Here is a 17,469-nt window from a genome sequence, read left to right on the forward strand (position 1 = left end):
GAAACCCAAAGGCGACTTTGTTCTAGAGTTAAAGGTCAGAGGAATACTAGACACAGAAGGACTCTTCTATGGGTCAGTGAACGACAGGGCCAGAGAAAAGCAACTCACATGTTTAATCTTGCCACTGCTTTGGCAAGGTGGTAGGAATTTGAAATTCTGCCTGCATTTCTTCCGGAAGGTACATGTGGAGACCTTTAAAGTGAGTAGTGAAGAAAAGGTTAAGATAGAAGACTTAAAGTAGAAGATGTAAAGAAAAGGAAAAAAGAATGGGAGGCTTTAGCTAAACGAAGATTAGAGGTGGTTTTGATCTTCAGGTATTTAAAGGGAAGCCGTGGTTTAACATTTTTACCAAAGTAAGACAAGTGTGAATAGCCACAGGGAAATTAGGCATTTTGTAGGCAAAGGAGAAAGCATGTAATTATGAGAAGAAAATGTATTGCTAAGTTCACAAGGTACTTTAAATGCTCCAAACTGGGATTTATGCAAAGCAAGGAGTTTGAGCTGCCATGTGGTAGACTGGTGCAATGAGAATAGAAGTTGGCATGTCTGGGTATGCACAAAATTGTCAAAGTGACAATCTTAGCTTGGATTTTTGACCCAAGTGTTCTACTTCCCTAAAGGAAGGTTAATAGTAAGAGCCCAGTGTTTCAGAGGCCGTGGAGTGGGTGGTATCTGGGGAAAACAGCTGCTGGCTTGACACTGGGGGTAAGCTACTCAGCATGCCTGAAGCCATCAAAGTGCCTGTCAATCAAAGTCTAGACATTTGGGGCTTTCACGACTTAAAATTATCATTTTGAAAGTAGCCAACAAAAAGTAATGAATTTAATAAACTATGCCCAACTATAAAACATATGACACCACAGAAGGATATGGACACTAACACTGATACCCATTCCATCAGATAACCATTCCATCTGTTCAGAAGCAGAGCTAGAAAGAATGAGGACCAGAAACCACTGATCTACATGGTTCTGTGGTGCTGGAGAGAAAGCAAAATAGAGAAGTTCACATTTGTGAAGACTGGAAACACACGTACATACACATACAGTTAATGAGGTAGTGTAAAGTGAGGAAATCTGGCTTTCCTACTTGGATAGAGTTGACGCGGTTTGGCATAATCCCATGGAAGAAGAAAGTGTCAAACTTTTCCTTATGTTAAGACGGTTTTAGAAAAAGATATTGTCTGGGGTATAATCTGCCTTTCTCTACAAGGAAGACCTCAGGACACCAAGGTCAACATGAGACTTTGCATGGAAAATACTTTGGTATTCTGCTTCAAATTCTTTTTGGAGGTGGGTAGAGTATAAAGCATAATTTATTTTTTTAATAATATGGAATTTAAAGGTTAAGCATGGGACAATGGCAAGGAAATGTATTTAATTCTGTCTTCACACCTGGACTTGAAAAAGAACAGTAGCTGTTCCGAACATTTGTCCTTCTCAGAACTAGACATCAAGTTCTAAAGGCCAAAAAGCTGTCACTGATGTCAGACCCCAAAAAGAACCTAGTAGGCTGGACTTCAGCAAGCTAAACTATGTTTACATTCTTAGATCAAGTTTATTCTGAGTTAAGTCCTTCATTTTATAATGTTACCAAATGCATTTTATCACGAGTTATTCCATGTGGCTACCGGTCAGACCAGGGACAGCACTGCGATAAGAAAAACTTTCTCTTTTTCACCTTTCTGTGATTCAAGGAAATGCAATCCTAAAATATGATAGGACAGTACACTGACAAAGGGTCAACTTTTGAACCTCATGCTTTGGGTAGTCAGAATTCACTGATTAGAACACAAACACCCTTGTCACATCTATCACCTTAGGCCTTATCAGCAGACAACAAAGCTGCCTTGTGGGCTTCCCTGGTGGCGCAGTGGATGGGAGTCCGCCTGCCGATGCAAGGGACGCGGGTTCGTGCCCCGGTCCGGGAGGATCCCACGTGCCGCGGAGCGGCTGGGCCCGTGAGCCATGGCCGCTGAGCCTGTGCATCCGGAGCCTGTGCTCCGCAACGGGAGAGGCCACAACAGTGGGAGGCCCGCGTACCGCAAAAAAGCTGCCTTGTATCTGTACACAGACAGCCTTTTAATCAAGCCTTCAGTATAACTCATATACATTTTTATAATTTCCTTGCTGGAAACGTTATCTGAAAAATTTGAAAATAACTGGGGTATAACGTAGAAGACTTGTTTAACCTTATAAAGTTGAATCATTATAATCATTGAATTTTAGGAAGAATTAATGATGAAGCATATATAAAATACTGAATTTCAGTAAACTTCATATTGGCCAACACGAGGATGTATTGTATGAAAGTAATGTTTAATGTTCCCAAATGTTTTAAGTGTTTGATATAATTTATAAAAAAGCAAAAGTTTATTTTCAATGTTTTCTTTAAATTTAAAATAAAGCTTATATTCTTGGCCACCAGCAGACAGCAAAACTCTTGTGGGACTTGGGGTCCAAGTTTAGTACAGAGGTGGTGGTTTGGGACAGCGGGAAGTGGAGACCAAAAGAAGCCAAAAGACAATCAAGGGCAATATTTGCCCCTTAACATTCAACCTAACTCAAAGTTAAGACCTTGCAAGTATAAATTCCAAAGAAAATGAACAATCAGAGATACAATCAGACTACCTGGAGAAAGACAGGTACTGAAGTCAGGATCCTGGAAAAAGCAGGGAGTGAGATATTCATAAACAAAGGAAATCTGGCCCAGGAAAGAGCAGAGGAGACACCAAGAGGCAAAGTGACCAACAGAAACAAGGGAAGATCACTGATTTAGGTGGTAGGGCAGGGGGTGTTTTTATTGAGCAGGCTGCAAGTGGCCATGTCTCTTCTATGCCTTGACCCAAGTTTGCTGTTAATTGCTCAGCCAGCCTCATTCTCCACGGGGTTTCAACAATCTCAGTGACATCCTGGGTTCTTCTCTCCTTGGCACCAGTACAGCCAGAATAAAGCACCTAATTCTTGCCTGTCATCTAGCATGTGCTCGATAACTATTAATTGGTTTCCTTCCTCCTCTTAACCACAAAATAAGAACGCAGGTTCAGATGCATTTTCCAATTAAGAATTAGAATGAACACATACATACTAAAATCCCCAAAATATTTTTGAACAGTGGAGATGGTAGGGCTATATCTGAAAAGTTTTACAGACACCTTTGAGGGCTGAGCTCTTAAAACCACCTTGTCAATGAATCTTGAAGAACCAGAAGTTTCAATAAAACTCCCTTGTGATGCTAACATGCTTCTGATTAGTCTCCAAACCACTGACACCCCAGAGAATGAATTCGAGCTCTCCAGAGCCTTCCTCCCACAACCAAAGAACTTTAATTTTAGTCTTTGAGGCGACTCGTGGCCACCGTTCCACTGGAAAGCTTCTTTTCAAAGCTATGCAGCGTGCTACTGTGTCAAATTCTGAAATGCTGCATGTGCTAAAATAAGTCAGAGATGGCTGGCCAGATGAGGAAAAAATACTGTGGGCAGGCAACCAGAGAAGAGGTTGGCAAGAAAGCATGTCAGAGGGGATTTCCAGTCTCCACACTGAAGAACAGTGATACTTATTACAAATAATTCAACAGTGAGTGAGGAGAATCCACTAGTGGCAGAAACCGTATTATTTTTGAAGGAAAAGGAACTTAAGGACTGTAAAGAACAAATATCAAGAAATTTCCCTATAATTATCAATTCTGCCATGAAGAAATAAGGGGGAAAAAAGCTGCTTCACGACAAACAACAAAACTCCTCTCCAGTCAAGGTCCTACCACAGATGTTTTTCGGGTCTCTGAAGAAGAGTTTCCAGTAGTTTCGATCTCCACTATACTATAAAGCATTTTTCCAAGGTTTGTACTATCTCCGTTTATAATATCTGATAATCATGGAACAGACTTCATTTTCAGACAATGGAAGGACTCTTCACAAGGATATGAATTTGTTTGATCCCAGACAAGCTACAAAAAGTACAGGCTCAAATGAATGTTCAAAGTTCTCCAAACACACACACACACACACACACACACACACACACACACACACGCACACACACCCCAACAACAATATAGACAGGAACCAAAGATCAGTTTCCTCAGTTCTGAGTTGTTGCTTCATCATGAAGACTTCCCCCCACCCTGTATCCCTGCACCATAGAGAAAAGGAAAAGATGTGTATGAGATCCTAGTTTTACCACTACATCAGGTCCTTTCTTTGTGTGAAAACGTCAAGAGTTTCTCATTGCCCACAGAAAATTTACCACCAAGCCTACAACCCTATGTGGCTTTTTAAAGAACAAGGAAGTGCTGGTGCCTTCCCCCATGCTCCCACCACAGGCCACACGCTCAGGCTGCCCCACGTGGGCCACGGAACCTTCTGGGTGCTAACAGTCCTGACCACCAGAGGAAATGTGCAGAGAGGCTCCCAGCCCCTAGCCATCGAAAGAGAAAACAAATACCCCCAAAGGGCACACAGAGAAAGCAACTGCTCTGGCAGGATGTGGTCTAGGGTGGCAAGAAAAGGAAATACAGTTACCAAACCAGACCCAGGGCAGCAGAAGGGCCTGGAATTGTCCTTCAGCTGGTGATCCCCTGTAGGGCTATCACCTTGCTGACCTCATAACTCAACAAAATACAGCAGATGCATTGTCCTAGTAAATGGGGAAATACAACTCTTTGACAGGTCTTCCATCTCCATAAAGTTTTGGTGTATTTAAATAATATTTACATCCTGTATGTTTACCACACGTTTTGTGTATTGTAAACAACTGCATTTTCTCTCCAAAACTCTGTAACACAAGCCAAGAAAATCGTCCAAAAGTTATTTACATTGGAAAAAATACTAAGATTGTTCTCTCTCCTACACAGTCACATGTAGAAGGCAGCCTTTTGGATGGTTACAGCTCTCTGATTTCTAATCTCCAGGTCAGAAAATTAGCCTAAACAAAGGCATCTTCAGAAAACTTGACCTTATTTCTTTAGAGCAAATCAGAACAGCATGCCAGCAATATTCCCAAGAATAGAATATGGCAGACAGGAGGAAAACCAGGCCCTGAACTGACATTATCTTGGCTTGTGTATTCTTTAGCTACCCGTCTCTATCCAGTGCGGTGCAGCGCTGATTTTTCTTTCCAATGAATGAAGAAGAGAGACTGGAGTATCTTCCAAACTGTATGACATAAGATGTCATTAAGTATTATGGGAATGTACTTTAGGACTTCCCTCCCTGACAGCTGGGGTCAGAGTGAGCCTACAGATCTCCTAGCTCCTATCTGAGGTATTGTAGGAGGCAGACAGGCTGCTTTGGGGCTGAATCACTTTCTGAAGGAGGTACTCAGTGTACTTCAGCCAATCCCTCATAGCTCTGCCTGGTCTGAGTGGGTCTTCTCCTTTTCTAGACACCTGCCAATTCCAGAGCTCAGAGATGAGACCATGAAAAACAGCTGAAAAAAGATCATGTGTTAGGAACACTAGGAGGAAGCTATTGTAGTTAGTTGGAATTAGTAAAGTTAAAAATCAAACTAGAAGCAGCCCATAGCAGATTAAAGATGGCCAGAAATTCTTTAACATTCTTCTCTTTGAGAGGTGGGGTCTCATCTCCTTCCTCTTGAATCTGGGTTGGCTGGTAATCACTATCAGATGAAGACAGTGTGGCAGGAATGACACTCTGCCAGCTCTGGACCTTAACTCTCAGATAATGGGCAGTTTCCACCTTAGTCTCTCCAAGTGCTAAGCTGCATGTTAGCAGTCTGACTACCCTGCTGGAGAGATCCTGAGACTACACGCAGAAGGACGGCGGCCCAGCTGAACCTTACCTTCCAGCCATCCCCTCCAAGGTAGCAGGCATGTGACCCAATAGAGCAGCCTGGACACCAGCTGAATACCACTAATTCCAGTGGATGCTGTGTGGAGCAGAGGAATCACCCAGCTAAGCCCTGCCTGAATTCCTAGCCACCAAAACAGTGCAATATAACAAAATGGTTGTTATTTTAAATCACCAGGTTTTAGGGTAGTTTGCATTCAGCAGTAGGAAACACACACACAGCCTCTGGGAAGAGTTCATAATTTTAAAAACAAAATCTCCAATTATGGAAAACTTGATATATTCTAAATTTTAGCCACCAGTTAAAAAGTAGATTACAACTAAGTGTTTATGCTTCAAAATATGTAAGGAAGGGCTTCCCTGGTGGCGCAGTGGTTGAGAGTCCACCTGCCGATGCAGGGGACACGGGTTCGTGCCCCGGTCCGGGAGGATCCCACATGCTGCGGAGCGGCTGGGCCCGTGAGCCGTGGACGCTGAGCCTGCGCGTCCGGAGCCTGTGCTCCGCAACGGGAGAGGCCACAACAGTGAGAGGCCCGTGCACCGCAAAAAAAAAAAAAAAAAAAAAAAAAAAAAAAAGTAAGGAAGGGGAAAGCTAGAGAGAAAAGATAGGCACCTCTTGCCTATTGGCAAGGCTTCCCAAAACAAATGCCATATAATAGGTATGTTTCTGAAAGTTGTAAGTAAACTGTATTATTGTAAATCTTTGTAACAAATATCCATAGAGTAACTACTACACGTCAGTCACTGTGTTAACCACCAAGGTCATAATAATGATGAGAATCTTGTTTTCTGGTAGGCAACTTAATATGTAAATGTAAAGATTGGCTTAAAACAGGAGTTGGCAAACTTCTTCTGTAAAGGCCCAGACAGCAAATGTTTCAGGCTTTGCAGGCCAAGTTTGCCAAAATAGTGCAAAAGCAGCTTTAGACAATACATAAAAATATTAGAGCAACTGAGTTCCAATAAAACCTTTTTTTTGGGGGGGGTACACTAAAATTTGAATGTCATATAACTTTCATATGCCTCGAAGTATTATTCTTCTTTTGATTTTTTTTCAACCATTTGAAAATAATTCTTAGCTCCCAAGCTGTACAGTAGGCAGTGGGCTGGATGTGACATTCATACCATAGCCTGCCAACCTTCGGTTTTTCAATTTGATCAGATGGGCCTAAAGCAGGTAGAACTTGCAAAATAAATAAACGAAAGGTTAGTACCATCAGATGAATTTACTGTTTTGGACTGGCATGGATACAAATATCTCCTTTCTATTTCTGATTTCTCCCATGAATAAGGGCATAAGCCATCTGGAAGTGCAGGCTCAGATGATTTACCAGGGAGGAGCTCTGGGAAGCATCAAAAACCCAGACGAGAGGAGATGCTGGCCAAGGAGGGCAGGAACCACAGAGCCTGAGAGGGAGGGAGCATCAGCAAAGGCAGCCTGGCGCTGTGTTAGCTTCAAGCAAGAAGCACACAAAGAGCAAAAGTGGGATTTGGACAGAGTGTGATATGTATGAAAAATCTCCCTGCTTTGCAAAATGCCCAGTGCCCGTAGGTATAGCTCCTCTTGGAACAAACTTTAGACGCCTAAAACCATATAAGTTGGAAGCACAGAATTAAATAAAGAAGAGAATTTAAGAAGAAGACATGCTTTTTATTGAGTGGCTATTTCTGGGGTTTTTTCACCAGGTTGCCACCCACCTTTCCTTTAAACTTTGCCATTCCACTTTATGCTGAAACAAGCTTGCTTTGGCAACAGACTTGCTAAAGGTTTGATGCTTTGCATATTACAGTTTTGTTTTTGCTTTGTTTTTATACAAAGAGCCTTAAAAGTTACCGTAAAAACTGAAAAATCTACAGTAGCTCTTCACAGGAAGCCTGCTGCCCACCCCACCTCCCCCAGCTAGCCCACCCTCTCTGTCCTCCAAGTATGACTGCACAGAAGAGCTAACCCTGCTGGGAGAGAGAATCTAACACACACACACGTCTACCCTTTGTAGTTGAGAATGATGTGTATCCTGGCGTATATCCTTCCTGCCTCCTTCCGAAGCTTTCAGTGACATGAAAGTGTGTTCTCTATGCCCTGGCTAGCAGCTGTGACCTACATTTTCACATTCTGATGTTCTTTGCGGCTTCCTCTTCCCCTCATGGGGCCTATGATGCCTTCGTTCAAAAGACTCTTTCCAATAGCTGGTGGCTTCGTGTCAGGCAAGTCCCCAACTGTCTCCACCATTCTGTGTAGGCAGACACCCAAACAACAAAAATTAGGTAAGCACGTAAAACAAAACCAACCTAAAAGAGGTCTGATACGCTTTGGAGAAAAAAAAAAAAATGAACCTTTTAACGATATTCAGGCAGCATTTTGCGTGATTTATATAATAGCAACTAGATGACTAATGTCTTGTAGGTTCCTTTTCACTCAGAAGGTCACATGATTCTTCTCTTGGGTACAAATAAACCACTTCCACTTTGCTTAACTTATGAAAACAAAGGCCTCCAACAGTCAACAGTATCATTTTTTAAGTAGATTCTGTAACACCTCCCTCACCCTGAAAATCATGCTCTTTTTTCACTTAATGCTTTAGCTCTTATTGGCAGAACATAAATTTTTTTTTTTTTTTTTTTTTTGCGGTACGCGGGCCTCTCACTGCTGTGGCCTCTCGCGTTGCGGAGCACAGGCTCCGGACGCGCAGGCTCAGCGGCCATGGCTCACGGGCCCAGCCGCTCCGCGGCATGTGGGATCTTCCCGGACCGGGGCACGAACCCGCGTCCCCTGCATCGGCAGGCGGACTCTCAACCACTGTGCCACCAGGGAAGCCCTCCACCTTTTTTAATTGGGATTCCAACTCTATAAATGTTCCTCCCCACCCATCCCTCTATGCCTGACTTGGTGAGCAGCTTGGCTTTTCCCCTTAAGAGAAAAACTCTTCATACGTTCCTTCTCTACAAACATTAGAAACAACACCATGAAGTCAGGGCATAGAAGGGAGTCCTCAGCCAACAAGGATCCTTCAGCCCTTCCAACTATGACACCACCTCCGCCCTCCTCACTCTGCCAACCAGCTCACAGTCTTTCCACCATCACTGCTCTTCCAGCATCTGCAGCTGTCCAGAGCAGGAGCAAGAGGCTTTCAAGTCAAACAGTAGCCTTGGATGATCAAGCCCTATGTCCTGGAACATGACCCTTTTCCCCACTCATCTTACTCTATGAAGCCGTGGTAGGCAGAGAGAGATCTCCCCAAAATATCCATGTCCACCTCCTACTGCCTGGAACCTGTGAATACACTGGGTTACACAGCAAAGAGGAATTTAAGGCTGCAGATAGAATAAAAGTTGTTAATAAACTGACCTTAGAAAGATCATCCTCCATTATCTGAGTGGGCCCAACGTAAGCATAAGTGTTCTTAAAAGTGGAAGAGGAAATCAGAGGGATACAATGTGAAAACAACTCAACCTGCCAGTGCTGGCTTTGAAGATGGAGAGAGAGGGGCCATGAGCCAAGGAATGTGGGCAGCTTCGAAAAGCAGAAAAGGGCAAAGAAGAGGTTTCTCTCCCAGAGCCTCCAAAAAGGAAGACAGCTCTGCTGACACTTTAACTTTAGACCAGTGAGATATGCATCGTATTTCTGACCTACAGAGCTTAAGATTATAAATGTGTGCTGCTTCAAGCCACTAAGTTTGTGGTTATTTGTTACAGCAGCAATAGGAAACAAATACAGAAACCATTGGTACAAAGCACGTCAATGCTGCTTGGGTAGCCATCCTCCGCTCATCCTAGACCCTGCCTCAGGTTGAGGCCCAGGCACACAGCTCATCCCACCTGGGCATGTGGTCCTAGCCTTCCCACTGCCCCTTTCCTGGAGGTTGACACTGGACCACATCTGCATGGCCTAATCCCTCTAGACTTGCTTCTAAAGTTCCCTTCACAATTCTAAGGATGTTTATGCAAATTACTGTACTGATTGGCCTGCAGAACATCCCTGTAGATGTGCAGAATCCACCCAATTCTTCATTCATTCATTGAAGAAACTCTTATTGTTGAGCTGAATGATCCCTAAAGACTCTAAAAGAAGTTAAGCACTCATATCAGTGCAAAGATTATAATTATTACTTCTGAAAGGGAATGTTCAAGAAAATAACTGCTTAAGTAAATGCCTTTGCTATTACTTTCATTTTCTCTCATGTTGATCTCTAGAAATCTTAAAAACTATAGATCAAAAAGCTCTAACTGGCATGCAGTTCATGGCTTTGCATTCGTAATAATTCGTCTTAATATAAAAAGCCCTATGTTGAGTCGAAACATAAATGATTTTCCCAGAGAACCAGTCCTTTACTGGTGGCCCAGGGCACTGGTGGAGGCCCAGATCCTGTGTTACACTGCTCAGGTTCACATCCATCCTGAACCCGTTTCTCACAAGCTATGAAGGGACCAAGTTACTGAACTTCTTACTACCTCGATTTCCCCGTTTGTAAAATGAGCAAAACAATAATATCTACTTTATAGGATAGTTGTAAGGTTAAATAAGTTAATACATGTAAGAAGCTTAGCACACTGCCTGGCATAGAGTAAATGCCACTGACCACTGTCATGCTTTGTCACTCCTTCGGTTCTCTCATCATCAGGGTTTTGGATATCCCGATAACTTGTGGTCTCACCAAAGGCTAGCCTTTTCCCAAAACAAGGCTGTCCAAAAGGAAACATGATGATGTACTTATTCGCAGTGGCCATCCAAATGCAAAATCTATGCTTGGAAAACTGTGAGGTTCCTTTTGTACTGCTAAACTCTTCTTAATTAAAGTTCAAAATAAGTTCCTCCAATGGTATGAAAGCATAGGTCACTTGAAATTAACTCCCTTAAGCTGTTTTATAAAATTCCTTAGAGTAATTCTTTAAAGTATGGAAGTCGGGCCAGCAGGTGTTTGTTAAAATTAGATTCCTAGGCCTCACTTAAGATTTACTGAATTGAAATGGAGGTCCATAAATCTGAATATTAATGAACATGTTATATACTACATAATTCTTGTGCATACAGAGTTTAAGAAACATTGTCTTAGCACATTTTTCATTAAGAACCTACTCACTTTATTATGTTCAATAATTCAGCAGGTAAAAACAACTATGAAGAAGGGCCAGCCTTAGCTGACTTGTACATCATTCTCCTACAAGATTCTTTTAAAATAAATCACTCATCTGCTTTCTCAAGAAAGAGAAATACAAAAGCCTGACATACTGAAGAAAGTGACTCATTAACAGAGAAGAGCATTGTTATTTCATAGCTCAGACACCACTGAGATGAATGAATCTTAAAATTCAGTCTTAGCAACACAATTACATGTGGCTTTCACAGTAAATATTCCATTATTAGAATCTAGATTCTAATATTAGAGTGTCTGATACATACTCACATGTAATAATATTGAAAATTCTAGCTGTAGCTGAATGCATTCCTTATTAATTTTCCTTCAACATGTGATATAATTAACTAGCAATCTTCAGCTCTAAAAATAAAAAGAACATTGCCTCAGCATGTTTATTGTGAAATAAAGGGTTACGTGTCAAAAATGTTCTAGGAATACAAGGACTGACATCATCTACAGCTTGGTGATAGGTTTTTCTTACGTATCTCCAAAGAAGGAAAAGAAAAACCATGATTTGGTAAGCAATGCCAATATTTCTTAATTTTTTTTTCATTTTTATTGGTTTTGTTTTGTTTTGTTTTTATTGTGGTAGATTAATGTTCAACCCCAAATACTTAAGGTAAATAGTTTTGGGCACATATGTCTTCATGTGGCTGTCTCTAATTTTTCAAAGTATGAACAGTAGCCCAGCTGCATCAGAATCTTCTGTTTTTCTTCTTTCAAATGTAGATGTCCAAACCATACCTCTAGTCTCTGAGGTTAGGGCCAAGAAACCTGCATTTGTAATAAGCTTCCCAGGTGATTCCTACACCCATTACATTTTCAGAACCACTTCTTTGAGAACATATAACAAAATTTAAACTTAATGATGTATCTTTTTTCCTTATTTTTGAAGTACTTTAAAATTATCTTAATGGTGAACTCAGTAAACAAAAATCCAGAAAATTCACTCATGAGATATCCCATTTCACAAGAAATCAAGTCTAAGACTGTAATAAGAATCAATAAATGTTTTCCAAACAAATGAGTAAAATTAATTATTAATACATGAGGAAATAAAATTGAGTCAATCACCGTAAGAATTTTTGACTTCACCAGTATCAGAACAATGAGTCATTAAAGCTGTATCATCCCTATTAAACTTGTACTCACAGGCCAAACTAACATATAGTAATATTTAAACCTATGTATTCCACTGATAGTCTTCATTTTTTTTCACTTATCAAGGGGGGGAAATAAAAGCCTATTATGTGTTGACCAGAAACATGAATAAAATGTAAACCAAACCAACAAAGTTTTGCAATGTGTTATTCTTGTTGTTGTCCTTTATTTTTTTATTAGAGAGAATAAATGATTTTAATATTATGAAATTATAAGAAACAACCTATTTATTAAACCATCAAATCTTGTAAAATGTGACCAACAAAAAGCAATATTTAGGAACTAAAGTTTAATATAACTTTTTTTTTTTTTAAACATCTTTATTGGGGTATAATTGCTTTACAATGGTGTGTAACCTTCTGCTGTATCACAAAGTGAATCAGCTATATGTATACATATATCCCCAAATCCCCTCCCTCTTGCATCTCCCTCCCACCCTCCCTATCCCAACCCTCTCGGTGGTCACAAACTACCAAGCTGATCTCACTGTGCTATGCGGCTGCTTCCCACTAGCTATCTATTTTACATTTGGTAGTGTATATATGTCCATGCCACTCTCTCACATCGTCCCAGCTTACCACCCCGCCTTCCCGTGTCCTCAAGTCCATTCTCTACAACTGCATCTTTATTCCTGTCCTGCCCCTAGGTTCTTCAGAACCATTTTCTTTCTTATACTCCATATATATGTGTTAGCACATGGTATTTGTTTTTCTGACTTACTTCACTCTGTATGACAGACTCTAGGTCCATCCACCTCACTACAAATAACACAATTTTGTTTCCTTTTATGGCTGAGTAATATTCCATTATATATATGTGCCACTTCTTCTTTATCCATTCATCTGTTGATGGACACTTATCCTGGCCACTGTAAATAGTGCTGCAATGAACATTGTGCTACATGACTCTTTTTGAATTATGGTTGTCTCAGGGTATATGCCCAGTAGTGGGATTGCTGGGTCATATGATAGTTCACTCTTTCATTTTTTAAGGAACCTCCATATCATTCTCTGTAGTAGATGCATCAATTTACATTCCCGCCAACAGTGCAAGAGGGTTCCCTTTTCTCCACACCCTCTCCAGAATTTATTGTTTGTATATTTTTTGATGATGGCCATTCTGACCAGTATGAGGTGATACGTCATTGTAGTTTTGATTTGCATTTTTCTAATGATAAGTGATGCATGTGTTTGTAGGCAATCTGTATATCTTCTTCGGAGAAAGGTCTGTTTAGGTCTTCTGCCCATTTTTGGATTGGGTTGTTTGGTTTTTTTTTTTGATATTGAGCTGCATGAGCTGCTTATATATTTTGGAGACTAATCCTTTGTCAATTACTCCATTTGCAAAAATTTCCTCCATCTGAGGGTTGTCTTTTCATCTTGTTTATGGTTACCTTTGCTGTGCAAAAGCTTTTAAGTTTCATTAGGTCTCACTTGTTCATATTTGTTTTTACTTCCCTTTCTCTAGGAGATGGATCAAACAGGATGTTGCTGTCATTTATGCCATAGAGTGCTCCGTTTTCATCTAAGAGTTTTACAGTGTCTGATCTTACATTTAGGTCTTCAATCCACTTTGACTTTATTTTTGTGTATGGTGTTAGGGAGTGTTCTAATTTCATTGTTTTACATGTAGCTGTCCAGTTTTCCCAGCACCACTTATTGAAGAGGCTGTCTTTTCTCCATTGTATATTCTTGCCTCCTTTAACAAAGATAAGGTGACCATATGTGCGTGGGTTTATCTCTGGGCTTTCTATCCTGTTCCACTGATATATATTTCTGTTACTGTGCAAGTACCATACTGTCTTGATTATTGTAGCTTTGTAGTATAGACTGAAGTCCGGGAGCCTGATTCCCCCACCTCCTCTGGGTCGTCATGTTTTCATTGTCATTTGTTTCTAGGTACTTTTTGATTTCCTCTTTGATTTCTCCAGTGATCTCTTGCTTATTTAGTAGCGTATTGTTTAGCCTCAATGTATTTGTATTTTTTACAGATTTTTTCCTGTAATTGATATTTAGTTTTATAGCACTGTGGTCCAAAAAGATACTTGATATGACTTCAATTTTCTTAAATTTACCAAGGCTTGATTTGTGATGCAACATATGATCTATCCTGGAGAATGTTCCATAAGCACTTGAGAAGAAAGTGTATTCTTTTGTTTTTGGATGGAATGTCCTATAAATATCAGTTAAGTCCCTCTTGTTTAATGTGTCATTTAAAGCTTGTGTTTCCTTATATATTTTCATTTTGGATGATCTGTCCATTGGTAAAAGTGGGGTGTTAAAAGTCCCCTACCATGATTGTGTTACTGTCGATTTCCCCTTTTATGGCTGTTAGCATTTGCCTTATGTACTGAGGTGCTCCTAAGTTAGGTGCATAAATGTTTACAATTGTTATACCTTCTTCTTTGATTGATCCCTTGATCATTATGTAGTGTCCTTCCTTGTCTCTTTTAACATTCTTTATTTCAAAGTCCATTTTACCTAATATGAGTATGGCTACTCCAGCTTTCTTTTGATTTCCATTTGCATGCAATATCTTTTCCATCCCCTCACTTTCAGTCTGTATGTGTCCCTAGGTCTGAAGTGGGTCTCTTGTAGGCAGCATATATACGATCTTGTTTTTGTATCCATTCAGCCAGTCTGTGTCTTTTGGTTGGAGCATTTAATCTATTTACATTTATGGTGATTATAGATATGTATGCTCCTATTACCATTTTCTTAATTGTTTTGGGTTTGTTATTGTAGTCTTTTCTACTCTTGTGTTTTCTGCCTAGAGAAGTTCCTTTAGAATTTGTTGTAAAGCTGGTTTGGTGGTGCTCAATTCTCTTAGCTTTTGCTTGTCTGTAGAGGTTTTAATTTCTCCATCGAATCTGAATGAGATCCTTGCTGGGTAGAGTAATCTTGGTTGTAGGTTTTTCCCTTTCATCACTTTAAATATGTCCTGCTACACCTTTCTGGCTTGCAGAGTTTCTGCTGAAAGATCAGCTGTTAACCTTATGGGCATTCCTTTGTATGTTACCTGTTGCTTTTCCCTTGCTGCTTTTATTATCTTTTCTTTGTATTTAATTTTTGATAGTTTGATTAATATGTGTCTTGGCGTGTTTCTCCTTGGATTTATCCTGTATCTGTACTTCGTGGACTATTTCCTTTCCCATATTAGGGAAGTTTTCAACTATAATCTCTTCTAATATCTTCTCAGTCCCTTTCTTCTTCTCTTCTTCTTCTGGAGCCCTATAATTCGAATGTTGGTGTGTTTAATGGTGTCCCAGAGGTCTCTGACACTGCCTCAAGTCTTTTCATTCTTTTTTCTTTATTCTGCTCTGTGGTAGTTATTTCCACTATTTTATCTTCCAGGTCACTTATCCATTCTTCTGCCTCAGTTATTCTGCTATAATTTCCTTCTAGAGAATTTTTAATTTCATTTATTGTGTTGTTCATCATTGTCATTGCTCTTTAGTTCTTCTAGGTCCTTGTTAAATGTTTCTTGTATTTTCTCCATTCTATTTCCAAGATTTTGGATCATCTTTACTATCATTATTCTGAATTCTTTTTCAGGTAGACTGACTATTTCCTCTTCATTTGTTTGGTCGGGTGGGTTTTTACCTTGCTCCTTCATCTGCTGCGTATTTCTCTGTCTTCTCACTTTGTTTAACTTACTGTGTTTGGGGTCACCTTTTCACAGGCTGCAGGTTCCTAGTTCCCGTTGTTTGTGGTGCCTGCCCTCAGTGGCTAAGGTTGGTTCAATGGGTTGTGTAGGCTTCCTGGTGGAGGGGACTGGTGCCTGTGTTGTGGTGGATGAGGCTGGATTTTGTATTTCTGGTTGGCAGGACCACATCCTGTGGTGTGTTTTGGCATGTCTGTGAACTTATTATGATTTTAGGCAGCCTCTGTGCTAATGGATGGGGTTGTGTTCCTGTCTTGCTAGTTGTTTGGCATAGGATGTCCAGAACTGGAGCTTGCTGCCTGTTGAGTGGAGCGGCGTCTTAAAGCTGAGATGGAGACCTCTGGGAGAGCTCTCACCAATTGATATTATGAGGGGCTGGGAGGTCTCTGGTGGACCAACGTCCTGAATTCGGCTCTCCTACCTCAGAGTCTCAGGCCTGACACCTGGCCAGATCACCAAGACCCTGTCAGCCACACAGCTCAGAAGAAAAGGGAGAACATTAAAAAAAAGAAAGAAAGAAAAAAATAAAATAAAGTTATTAAAATAAAAAATATATAATTAAAATAAAAATATTAAGAAGTAATTTAAAAAAAAGAGAGAGAGCTACCAAACCAATAAACAAATCCGCCAATGATAACAAGCACTAAAAACTATACTAAAAAAAAATGGACAGACAGAACCCTTGGACAAATGGTAAAAGCAAACCTATACAGACAAAAATCACACAAAGAAGTATACACATACACTGACAGAAAAAGGAAAAATATATGTGTACATATATATATATATAAAAAGAGAGCAACCAAATCAATAAACAAATCTACCAATGATAATAAGCTCTAAATACTAAACTAAGATAAACATATAAATCAGAAACTAGTCAGTCGCATACAGCAAACCCCAAGTCTACAGTTGCTCCCAAAGTCCACCACCTCAAGTTTGGAATAATTCGTTGTCTATTCAGGTATTCCAGAGATGCAGAGTACATCAAGTTGATTGTGGAGATTTAATCCACTGCTCCTGAGGCTACCTGGAGAGATTTCCCTTTCTCTTCTTTGTTCACACAGCTCCTGGGGTTCAGCTTTGGATCTGCCCCCACCCCTGTGTGTAGGTTACCTGAGGGCGTCTGTTCCCGCTCAGACAGGACACGGTTAAAGAAGCATCTGATTAGGGGGCTCTGGATCACTCAGGCCGGGGGGGAGGGATGGGTACGGAATGCGAGGCGAGCCTGCGGTGGCAGAGGCCAACATGACGTTGCAACAGCCTAAGGTGTGCTGTGTGTTCTCCCTGGAAGTTGCCCCTGGATCACGGGACCCTGGCAGTGGTGGGCTGCACAGGCTCCCCGGAATGGGGGTGTGGATAGTGACCTGTGCTTGCACACAGGCTTCTTGGTGGTGGCAGCAGCAGCCTTAGCGTCTCATGCTTGTCTCTGGGGTCCGCGCTGATAGCCGCAGCTTGCAACAGTCTCTGGAGCCCGTTTAGGCGTTGTTCTGAATTCCCTCTCCTCGTACACCCCAAAACAATGGTCTCTTGCATCTTAGGCAGGTCCAGACTTTCTCCCAGACTCCCTTCCGGCTAGCTGTGGCGCACTAGCCCCCTTCAGGTTGTGTTCACGCAGCCAACCCCAGTCCTCTCCCTAGGATCTGACCTCCGAAGACCAAGTCTCAGCTCCCAGCTGCCACCCGTCCCGGCGGGTGAGCAGAC

At 41.0% G+C, this 17,469-nt stretch overlaps 1 protein-coding gene across 7 annotated transcripts in view; it reads right to left on the bottom strand.

The window, feature by feature from the left end:
• LOC307183458 (uncharacterized protein) overlaps positions 1-17,469 on the bottom strand; it is a 921,334-nt gene that overhangs the window by 826,503 nt on the left and 77,362 nt on the right. The window contains exons 1-2 of one of the 7 annotated variants that reach the window (XM_079915970.1): positions 7,909-8,074; positions 109-192 (exon numbers count right to left, since the gene is read on the bottom strand). The exons of the other annotated variants lie outside the window; for them this stretch is intronic. The gene's annotated coding sequence lies outside the window, so the exon portion shown is untranslated. Of the gene's footprint in view, positions 1-108; positions 193-7,908; positions 8,075-17,469 lie in introns of those variants that run through there. 7 annotated transcript variants of the gene reach the window in all.

This window comes from Stenella coeruleoalba (genome assembly GCF_951394435.1).
Source record: "Stenella coeruleoalba genome assembly, chromosome: 3".
Classification (NCBI taxonomy): Eukaryota; Metazoa; Chordata; class Mammalia; order Artiodactyla; family Delphinidae; genus Stenella; species Stenella coeruleoalba.